Source organism: Ictalurus punctatus, chromosome 19, assembly GCF_001660625.3.
Source record: "Ictalurus punctatus breed USDA103 chromosome 19, Coco_2.0, whole genome shotgun sequence".
Lineage (NCBI taxonomy): Eukaryota > Metazoa > Chordata > Actinopteri > Siluriformes > Ictaluridae > Ictalurus > Ictalurus punctatus.
The window spans coordinates 20203821-20216342 of NC_030434.2; positions in this window are offsets into that span (position 1 = coordinate 20203821).

Here is a 12522-nt window from a genome sequence, read left to right on the forward strand (position 1 = left end):
TTTGACAGATGATTTTATCCAAAGCAACTTAGAATTAAGCTGAGCTGATGGGCCCAACAGTGACAACAGTTCATTCCACTACTTTGGTGCCAGGGGTCTTGACTCAAGAGAAGAGAAGAGCCGTGATGCACATCTTTCTTGTATCTTAGGAGTCCTATCATGTCATGCTAGAGGCTCGTAAGGAGCACGGTGCAGAGTGTGGTGTGATAAGTGCTTTAAGGTAGGTGGGTGCTGGAATATTTTTTGCTTTGTAGGCAAGCATCAGTGTTTTAAGCCAGTGGAGGTAATGCAGCAATAAGGTGGTGTGGGAGAACATGAAAACATGTGTTTCAGAGGCATACCTGCCAGGAGTGAGTTACAGTAGTCCAATCTCAAATTGGCAAGGGGCTGAACAAGTACTGGAGTGGTCTCTGTCATGAAGGAAGACTGGTTTCTCCTGATACTGTAAAGGAGAAACTTGCAAAGACCGAGTCGATGTAAGAAGGATACTTGTTCAGAACTACCCCAAGGCTACGTGCGTCAGATGATGTGATCTGAATTTTGCCCAGGAAGATCACACAATCCTAACCTAGGGATGCATCTCCGGGGATGTACAGCAGCTCAGTCCTGCTGGGTTTCAGCTGGTGAGCTGCCACAAGTCATCTGATGGGCGATGACCATAAGTTATCAAATGACCTACTCACTCGAACCAATACTTTGCAGACAATCTCCAGCGATCTCACATCATACATGATTGCTGTGATCAACCCCTCTAAACAAGCAGTCTGCTTCCATCAATCTTCAAGTCTGTTCAAGTCAGACCTCAGAATTCTGCCGTCTGCCTGGTTTATGGTACATAAATCAAACATGATGGTATTTTAAATATCACACACCTTGTCGCACATCTCTGCTACGGAGATGTGAAGTGGCACTACCTGATGTGTCACTATACCACCTTTAATTATTTTTCAAATTAAATGAAAATTATTTGAATCATTTTAGAGAGTGCTTTTAATAGTAATTCAAAAGATGATTACAGATATTCAGGTGTAGATTTAGATCCTAAATGAGTAAGCCAGTGGTGACTGTGGCAAGGAAAAAATGCCTGAGATGAGAAGTGAATTTGATTATTGATTAATCAAATTACAGCAGCATTATTCCAGCAAATTCCACTTGTGTTAGTAGATTATTGCACTAAACTAGAATAGATAAAGCCTAATGTACTACTTCTTAAACAATGTGTGTGTACATTTGTCATGATTTCCCCTCCCACAATGCGTTGGAGCACGCAGTGCGGTCTGAAACCCGAAGAGAAGCTTGCAGCATTGCGTGCTTCTGGGTTTTTTTGGGACATTGACACTGTTTACTTTCTACACGTGCATTTGTTATGATTTCTGCCCTGTCTCCGACTTCGTATTGTCATTGTTTTTTTCCCTTATGTGTAATCATTAGTCTCAGCTGTTTTGTGTTGACCCTTGATTACGTTTGTCAATTTAAACCCCTCGTGTTGTATTGTTCCTTGCGAAGTATGAGTTTTCCCAATACCAAGCCAGTGTTCGTTGTTTCTGTGCCATAGTTTTGATCTCATTCTCGCCCTCGTCCGATTATAGTTTAGCCTTGTTCATGCCCGTTTGCAGATCACCGGACCATTTGCCTGTTTTTGACCACGACTCTGATTCATGTTTTGGATATGTCTGCCTGCCACTCTAATAAAAGAGCGCATTCTGCACTTGCATCCGTCCTAACCTACAGCACGTGACAACATTATTAACAATGACTATAATTTTAATTGCAAAACTGACAGACTTTGCAGCTCAGGCAACTTTATTCCACATATCATACTGAGAAAAAAAAACAACCTTATTTCAGAGCTAAAGGTGGTCAACTCTCAGAACTTTGCATTTACTTCAGAAATATTGACAGCAGAAAACAAGCAGGGGCAATTTCGTCTGGCTGTAGCAATGTGGGCTTGTCATGGCTCAATATGAGACTGCAGTGAGAGGGATAGCATGTCTATTCACCATGGCCAGTGGCTTACAGAGAGAGAGAGAGAGAGAGAGAGAGAGAGAGAGAGAGAAAGAACTCTCCTGCAGAACAGTGCAAAAAAGTTCTTTCATTAAAAAAGTAGCATTGAGGAATAAGAACAGTACATACTGCAGAGGTTTATGCCTCGTGGATGGAATTTGAAAGCAAAGCATAAAGCAGTTCTTAATAATTAAATGGTTTTAATAAAGGTCTGCATTCATGTAGAACTCCATTTAATAAATAATCAAAAGGTACACACAGATCATGATTTATTAACGCTTTATGCATGTGAAATTGTGCATGCAGCCATTAAAAAGAAAAAAAAGCGATTTACTTACAGGGTTTATGGAGGCATGTCTTTCAAATTAGTAAAATATTGTGTTTTGCTTGTTTTCCTTGATAGATATGCAATTAGTGGCATAAACATAAAAGTAAAACGGAAGAACCAAAGAGCAGGTATAAAAATTTTCCCCCTCAAAATAAAATCTTAATTTACCATTGACATGCCAATACTGAACATGAACAATGCTAAATTATTGCAAAATTATTTGTATTAGTAGTATTCGATTTGATGCATCCTTGTAGTCCTATTTAGTTCTCTTTTGGTCCAAAAGTGGTGTTTACGACCAGTTTCATCGAAATCAGACTCCCTGAAGGAGTGAGATGGCGATGCTACCTGTTGCAGCACCATGTCACCTCTGGCATCTTCTATTATTTTTTTTTTAAATTTTTTTGTACATCACTCACACCATGCCAATTTACCCAATTTCACATGCAAATTAGCACTATTTATTTTGGACTTGTGGGGGCATGGTGGCTTGGTGGTTAGCACGTTTGCCTCGGATCTCCAGGTTTGGGGGCCCTGGAGTTTGCATGTTCTCCCAGTGCTTCAGGATTTTCCTCCATGTACTCCAAGGTACAGTCCAAAGACAGGCATTGTAGGCTGACTGGCATCTCTAAACTGTCTGTAATGTGTGAATTTGTGTATGATTGTGCCCTGCAATGGATTGGCACAATGTCCAGGGTCCCCCCCCCCTTGTGCTCCATGTTCCCTGGGACAGGCTCCAGACTTCCTATGACACTGTGAAGGATAAGTGATACAGAAAATGGATGGATGAAAGGATTTTGGACCGTTGAGCTTTGTGTTGCCAATATAAATTCCAGTTTCCCATCATATACAAAATTGTTATTTTTCTGGGTCTGTAGCAAATGCTCCATATTGTAACAAATCCTTATGTGTACACTGCGCTTATGGAACAGAGCAGCAGAAGATTAAAAGCATCAAACGATAAAGGCTCATTAATTATTCTGAGAGTAATGAATAAGCCTGCAGTGAGAGATGGAGCTGATTTACAGCTTTTGCTCATATCACCATTATTTCACTCAAACGCATGCACACATGAACACCCACACACCCACCCACCCACACACACACACACACACACACACACACACAAAGCAACCAGTCAAATCACATCCACGTGCTAAACATAGTAACCAGCAAACACAGGATGTGCAGACAAGAAGAGTGTACTCCAGCAGAATGAGTGAGTGAAGGACAGGGAGGACAAGCATGGAGCTAGAGATGCACTCAGAGCTGGAGTCAGGTACAGAAGGTTATTTGACAATAACGTATGATTGACAATGTCTGATTGAGGCTCTCAGGACAGTGAGGGAGGGAGGAAATAGTGCCGTCTGTACTGAAAGTCCTCACTTATCATCAACACTGCATGGTCACAAGGTAATATGTATATATTATATACAGAGATACTGTAACACTATGCTGTTCAGAAATTCAGAAATCCCTGTCACTGCCATCCATAATATGCATAATATGCATAATTTTCATACAGTGACACATAGAAGTGCTACAAGACATAGATGGATTTTTAAAAAAGTACACATAAATGGATTTAAAAAAAAAAGTACAAACTGCATAAAAACCACAAGAGGAAATGGATCATTTAGAATCCGTGTGGCCATGGTGGATAAGATTGGGGCTAAAGGATGTAACAGGATTAGCTGTGGTTGGCTTTTTCATATTCTTTGGTTTGTTTTTCATTATGTGACATTTTATGGCTGAGCAAGTGCAGAATGTCAAAATGAAAATAAATAAATAAAAAATCTATAGACTGAAGGATAAAAAGACCAAATCGGAGAGAAAAATAGAATCTGAGACAGAAATACAGACAGAGGAACAGTATGAGAAATTTAATGAATTAAATGTAATTTTGAAAAAGGGAGAGGACTTGGCTTTAAAGGAAAAATCCTAACCTGCCTGCTCAAACAGTTATAATTTTTTTATATTGCACCTACCCATTATATATATATTTTTATATATATATTGAACCTACTTGGTTGTATTTCCCAAAATATAAAGAAATCATTTAAACCCCAGTGACTCTGACCTGAACAACTAGCTGTCACATTACGAAACATAAGGCGGTTGGGATGGATGCAAATTCAGATAAGAGCTTTACGTAATCAAGGGTGAACACAAAACAGCTGAGACTAATGACGACACATATGGAAAACAACCTATGACAATACAGGGGTGGAGACAGGACATAAACCATAACAGATGCACGTGTAGAAAGTAAACAAAGTTGGAAGTGTGTGCTTGCTCTTCGGAGTGCACTCCGTGCTCCAGCGCTTAGCGTGAGGGGAAATCGTGACATTAGCGTATTTATTATAGATCTTCATTGATGTTCAAGATTCATCTTGTAATGAAAATCTGAGTGAAACTATCAGGTAGTTTAAACTTCTTTCATCTACATTTTGGCATTTTCACTTTGCTGCATTACCCACAATGCCTTTTGACTACCTGTAGATAGTGGCACCAGTGGGTTTTTATTGTTGCTTCATCTCTACCTAAAGAGAACGATGCAGTGGCACTTTATTCCTTTAGACAGCTCTCAAGCTCTCTCACCTTCCTCAACTGAACACTCTGCTGAAACACATCAGCTTCAAAAGCTTCAACTTTCATGCTAATACTGCTGTCAACACCGTCATCTTATAGATTACTAACTGACCGAGCTGAGTCTCTGATGTAACTCATGTAGCTACACTGTATTTTTGATCTTTGTGTCCAGTGTTTGCAATAATGTCTCCACTACTTCGTCACTGGATTTCATTAAACAATGCTGGAAAAAGGTGAATGATGAAAGAAGGTGTTTAGGAGCTTAAACAGCAAAGCCTGAATGTTATGACTTACATTTGAGATTGTTGATTTATATTTTTAATTATACAGTATTAAACACCATTGTAATTGCGTTAACAATGTCCCTCCATGACATTAGTGTGACGCAACAACAAACAACAACAGACTTCTCACAGGAATAAAAAAATAAATAAATAAAAAAGCACCAAGCAACAAATTCACAGCAGAATCACTAAACACATCACAAATATGTAACGTGTTTCAGGATAGAGTTTTCCTTTAAGAACATGAGTTTGCTATAAGCCACGATCTGATTGTGAGCTCCATACCAAGTCTGCATTTCAGATTACATCTATAATTTCTTAAGGACAAAAAAGAGGAAGAGAGAAACAGGATTAATGGTGTGACCTTTGATAAGCTAGGCTGTGATTTCCACTGTGCTCATGATCATTAAGCTTCCTCTCACTGCATGCTCTGAATAGACATGTCAGAGCTAAAAGAAGAAGAGAAAATGGAAGAAAAAATCAAAAACAAAATAATATTAATAATAATAATAATATTAGGAGGCAAAGCTTCATCACCCGCTGCATGCCTCCTAATGATTTTCTACTGAAAGTCCTGGTTATATCCTAATTTGCAGCCATTCGCTGATAGGCTCATGTAATGTACTGTCTCATTGCGACTGTCTTTCTTTCCCTGCGCAACACAAATGGCACCGACAAGTGCAGGCTCGAGGGGCGAGCTATTTATATAGTGCTCACGTTGACTCCTGAAGAACACCCGCAGGAAAACACACATATATACACACCCATACATGCAACAGTTACCATCAGAACCACCAAATTAAATGTAAAACCAGGGAGGTGTTGCACTGCATTTGTTCCAGAAACTTGTAAAACAACAGAAAAAATAACACTCACAAGATTCTGCATTAATCTGATACAAAACTCTACAAGTAGCATTCTCCATCCGTAAAATTAAACACCACCCATAGACTACCAGCGGAATTCATGAGGTTTATGGAGTAAAATGTAAAATGGTCGTTTATTCAAGTGAGCGCTGAATAAGCCAGTGCAATCAGAAGGTCAACTGTTAATGTACAATCCTGAGCATTTCAGTCAGTTAGATAAGATGCCACTCCAGCTAAGCAGCTTCAAAAGTTAAATGTTGCACATTTAAATAAAGGGCCATGTTCAAAAAGGGTCTGCACACTCTTTTAAAACTATTTTATATCAATAACGTGAAGTACCTCGCTTTAGTGGTAGACCCGAACATATAAATTATAACATCTGTAATTCTCAAATACATCAGCAGCATTTACATTGTCTGAAGGAGTAAAACACTTAACTCAGTTAATCATTTACCTCTAATGGATTTGAGTTGAAAGCAAACATTTTAAATGACATGAATTATAAATTAAACATGTGCTCTGGCACCCGGTGGCTTAGTGGTTAGCACATTCGCCTCACACCTCCATGGGTGGGGGTTTAATTCCCACCTTGGCCCTGTGTGTGCGGAGTTTGCATGTTCTCCCTGTCCTGTGGGGGTTTCCTCCTGGTACTCTGGTTTCCTCCCCCAGTCCAAAGACATGCATGGTAGGCTAGTTGTGAACATCTCCTCCAGTCTCTATGAGAGGGCTACCACAAGTTCAAAATTTCACATTTCATATGGCTATAATTGTTGAACACTTTGCCCCAGAGAAAAGAAATTTAGTTCTTCAGATTACTCTCCTGATGGTGATCACAATCCATATCTTACATTAAGACTCCACCCATTACAATAGACAGCATTTTGAAATGTACAGTATTCTTTTCGCTACTCCTCCTTCAAATTTTGTCAATTTCTAACCAAAACTGGCTCACATCATCAGTGGACAGAGGCACACAAAAATGATTGAACAATATTTTAATTTTCATATATGTTCAAAAGTTACGATCCAGCACCTGTTAACATTCTAACTAATGTGTATGTGTGCTCATTTTCACCTTGGAAGCTCTCCTCAGCATCAAAACAAACATGTGTCATCTGAGTGGCACACTATGATAGGTGATAAGCACCAATTCTCAAGGTTCTGGGTTTGAGTCCCATGTGGTGCAAGCTCTTAAAAGTGTGTGCCATTTGGGTCCTTTCTTTTTTGGCTCAGTATTGCACTCACCTTTCAACCTTTCTTGGCATGCAAATAAATGCCTCTGTTCTGTTAATTTCCTGTTCAATTTTATTCTCATCTGTGCTTCTGAACCTAGCATTTATTCATTAATGTACATTCTAGTTCTCCTCCTCGTGTTCTTCGGGCTCCTCATTGCACCTTTGGTGCTTGGCCCCATTAATCACTGCTTGCAGCTATATTTATAATAATAATAATAATAATAATAATAATAATAATAATAATAATAATAATAATAATTATTATTATTATTATTATTATTATTATTATTATAGTTTTACAAGTTTGTGAGCATTCTTGTTGTAATGTGGCTGAATGGACTACTAATAATTAATGGTTAATTATTTTTGTTAAATGAAGTGGGAATTAAAATGCAAAATGCATAACACTGATTAAAATACAAGTGAGGACAAAATTATGTGAATAATAAAAGTAATCATAACAATAATAATAATTATTGTTTTTTTCTGCCTTTTTGAGGAAATTGAAGCAATTTAGTGAATAACAGATAGGTCAGGATGCTTGTTAAATTATGAACAAATTTTTCTCACTAAATGCTCACCATTATAGAACTTATGTGGTGTGGTGGCCTCAAACTAGGCCAAGAAATAGCACAAAGGCTCTGTTATGATGTCATTATATTATGGTTTAAAAAAAAAAAGTACATTTTGTTTACAAAACCACAAAGCTTCTTCTTTCCTTTAATTTTTTTGTAGTAGTGTAGAAAATATGTATAAAAGCAACAAAGAATTGTCTAGGAAAGGCAAACAAAGCAGCACAGAGTAAACAGTGGTATGACAGGCACACTTACCTTCGTGAACAAAAAAGGCTTCAAATTTTCTCACATTCAAATAGCTGTCTTCAAAACGAGCCCCAGCATGTGGCACTGAGACAAAAACTAAAAAACATATTACCATGCGGAAAAATAAATCTGGCTTATATTTCTAGTTTTGCCTTTTTTGAGGAAGCAAAGGTGCTAAAAGCATTGGCAGAAAATAGTTTCCATGGACACATTACACACAGCATCCAATATTCAATGAAAGTCATGCTGGCTATCTGTGAGTTCCACTAACTTAACATAGCTTTTCTTAATCTCTTGCCTCCAATCCACTGAGCCACAAGCTACACAGTTGAGGCACATCTCAAGTGCTTAACCCCTGATACACCCATTGCTTAGAAATAAAAAAAAATAAGTGTGTGAGTGTGTGTGCTGTATTCAAACTGCTGCAATCTGAACCAGACAGATATGGCCTTTCTCTCTTTGTTGATTCGTCTATGACCAATTCAAACTTTATCAGTGCTGTCACAGACTTACACTATCTGTGTTTTTGTTCATTGGTGGTTGATATTGAATAAAAAAAAAAAGGCTGTAATAGAATAATGTTGGGCAAACTATAACGCATACACATTGAAACACACACACACAAAAAAACACACACATACACACACACACACACACTCAATGCTTTTATGTGGATTTAGACAATTGCATTTCAAATAGAAACTGAAAAATAGAAATACAGAAACAATCTGCTAGGCAATTCATAAACAGTTCCAGAAAAAGTCCATCTCTAAATAGAGACACTAACGACTGTATAATAAGAAAAATTAGGCTTTTTTTTATCTCCCACCCTGCAATATGAATGTGTTTTCATTTACTGATATCAATTCTTTGGTAACAAGTTAAACAGGGACTTGTATGTAGGATGCTCGACACAAACTTTTTTTTATGTGTATAATTGTTGATATGGTTAGGTTTTGTGTAAGATGATCTATTTGCAAATACCCGCATTACCGTACCACATTACTACCTTGCTTGCATGTCAGATTTGTATTTGCAGAAAAAGGAAAAGTGTCATGAGACCAATCATGTGCCATGAAAAGCACAAACGATATGCATGATGTAGGGGACAGTCAATATGTAAACCAAAAAGTGGTCAAATTATTTACTACAGTGGTTCTCAACATGCGGGGCGTGGAGATATCGGAAGGGGGGCGCAAATTGTTTTCAAGAAAAAAAAACATGGCATCATTTGGGTACTCTGTGTATTTTATTGCTTTTAAAATAGAATGTGCATAAATGAAAAACCCCACATTCCCTCTCTCTCTGTAATTACTTTTTGCTGGGGAGAGGCGGAGCTTAGTCTGCCTTTTATCTAGCTGTCAGTGCAGACCAGTGTTGGTGACTTTTTTTTGCAAAAATAAAGCGCCTAGCGACAAATCTAGCAACTTTTTGGACAAACCGTAGCAACTTTCCAAATGTCGCCAGTACTGTGTACCCTCTGCACTCTAACCTCTCTCTGCGTCTGCTCTGTTCAGTGAGCAGCTGAGAGCTGGAGATTTAACAATGTCATGGCTAACGAGACGCGCCATTTTTTTTACATAATTTACATAATTCATATGCAAATGTTTTTAGAATGCAAGACGAATGGAATGCAACATATTTTACATGTAAAATAGTCCACGTTATTACAGCCTAATTCTCTTGTTCAAAGTAGTTACAGTGTTCAGAAACATTTTTGATCATTCATGTTCCATACCTGTCTGTTATATAGTTTTATAAAAGTTATTTAAAAAATGATAAAAGTTATGAAAACTAATTTTAAAAATTACAAAAACACAAAAGCAAAAAAAAAAAAAAAAAAAAAATCAATCAATCAATCTATCTATCAAAAACAGATTATAGATTAGCTTATATATAGATAGATTTTCTATAGAATATAGACAATCATTATACTCGGTCTCCTCAAATATGGGGGGAGGGCATGCCACATGATAGTGGAGGCTTGGGGGGCTTTAGTTACAAAAGTTTGAGAACCTCTGATTTACTACATATTGATTTTATTCAAATAACGTAGTGGTTAGCTTGGTTAAAATACATTGGTGCAGAGTGGCTCATACAGAGCATTCGTGTAAACGTGTGATACACTATATTGCCAAACGTTTGACCATCACACCCATTTGTGCTTTTTGAGCATCCCAGTCCAGATTTAGTCCCCCTTTGCTATTATAATAACCTCCACTAGATTTTGGAGCGTGACTGTGGGGACCACTGAGCCACAATAGCATTAGTCAGGTCAGGCACTGATGTTGGGTGAGGAGGCACTGGGGTGCAGTCAATGTTCCAGTTCATCCCAAAGGTAATCAGTGGGGTTGAGGTCAGAGATCTCGAGTTCTACCGCTCCAAACTTGGCAAATCATGTCTTCATGGAGCTCATGCTTGAACTTGTTTGGGCCTCTTAGTTCCATTGAAGGGAAATTGTAAGGCTACAGCATACAAAGACATTCTATATAATTGTGTTCTTCCAACTTTGTGGCAACAGTTTGTGTAAGAACCACATATAACTGCAACCATCAGGTTTCCACAAAATTTTGGCCATATAGAAGGTGCTACAGATAACTTGCAAGTGAATTTTTTTCTGTGAGACTGAGTTGCTATAAAAGCAGGAAGAGTTAGTGTGTGTCTATGATAGCTGACACGTGGCAGTGACTGAGATGCATTAGTGGAAGACTTAGCATACGCCATGCTTAGGAGGTGCTCTTTCACCATTTAGTCACCATTTTGTCATTTCTGTGAGCTTTTTACAGAGTTTTATGTGCATCACTAATTGTAAATCACCTTGAACAAACAATAATTTACAGGTTATCAATCTTTATCAAGATACACACATTAGTAGAGAAAATCTGTATAATCAAACCTTTGCAATTTTTTGTTCAGTTTGGCATATTGGACACATTTACACACAACTTCTGATAAATGACTGATCAATGTGGCTCATTAACCATAACTGCAAAGAGATAAAAATGTATAATGTGTCATTCTTGAATTCTTGAAGAATGGTTGGAATTGACAAATTGCTATAGATCAGTTTGTCCTGAAGTGTATTATTGTCTGCTTACAGTCTAGAGAACCACTTCAATAACTGTTTCTCGATACAAATAGTGTTCCTCCAGTCAACAGCATGACTCTATTAATATTCCAATCTCTCCATCCTCCATCCAACAGCAACCATTCATCTGCATCTGGCAACTGCATCAGAGACTGCTCCAGTCTCCATTATGCAGGTAAACAACTGCATATCAAGGCTGCATGTCAACCACGAAGGGCTTACTGCACCTGATTAGACCATTGTACTTTCTCTTTCCTGCAAATATACAGATAAAGATAGAGAGAGAGGTAGAGAGAGAGTTATAGACTGCAGACAATGTGGGGAAAAGTCCCCTTTCACCTTCCAAACAGAATTAGCAATGCTACTTTGTGTTGGAAATGTCATTGTTGGCTAATGAGAGCACATGAACGTTAACCACTATTGGATTTCTCATATCCAAGGATTATTTATGATTATTAAAAATTAGCAACAGCAAATCAGCAGTGATGAAAAGCCTATGCTTCTGTTGCTCACCTCTGATATTAAGCTAAGCTAAAAATAAATCCATAGAATTGTGTCCATCCAAGCCAGAGGTCTAAGGGCAAAGGTCAGAGATCCGCCCTTCATCGTCTCTGAAAAAACTGCTTGGGCTGACAGAGTGAAGCGAGAAAAGGGGAGAGAGAGAGAGCGAGAGAGAGAGAGATGCTTCAAAAAAAGGGGGGGGGGCATCGTTATGGTGAAGTGAGTGAAGGCAGGTTTCAATTCATACCACTGCAACACGGATGAATTCTTTCCAATTTCTTGCTAATATTGCTTTTCTGTGAGACTGAACTTCACTACCCGGCCAAAGCCCTATGGGTAACAGAATCCCACAAGAACCTGTCAGATTATCTGCAAGAATGAGAACAGATAGAAGAAGTATGGAAGAAAGAAAAAAAGAGAGGAGAATGTATGATCTCCAAGAACAACTAGTTTGAAAATATAATGTTCTATTTTCCACTTCATTTTCTTCTTCCTCTTCCTCTTCTTATTATTATTAAAACCCCTTTGGCATTATTCATGCTTAAGTCAAGAAAGGTAGAAATGACAATTTTGGTCTCGTCAATCACTTTTCTGACTTTTCGGGTAAATTGTGTCTATAATACACCCTCTCTCAAACTGTGCTAATAAAAATATCAAAACACAAAGCAAAATATTTCTTTCAGTGTTTTTCTCCAATTGTGATCCCCACATTATCTGCAGACACAAAGTAAGCTTTATGCCCCGCCCACTTCACAATCACACCATGTCACATATCCCTGAAAAGCTTGTTTCCTGATAGGCAT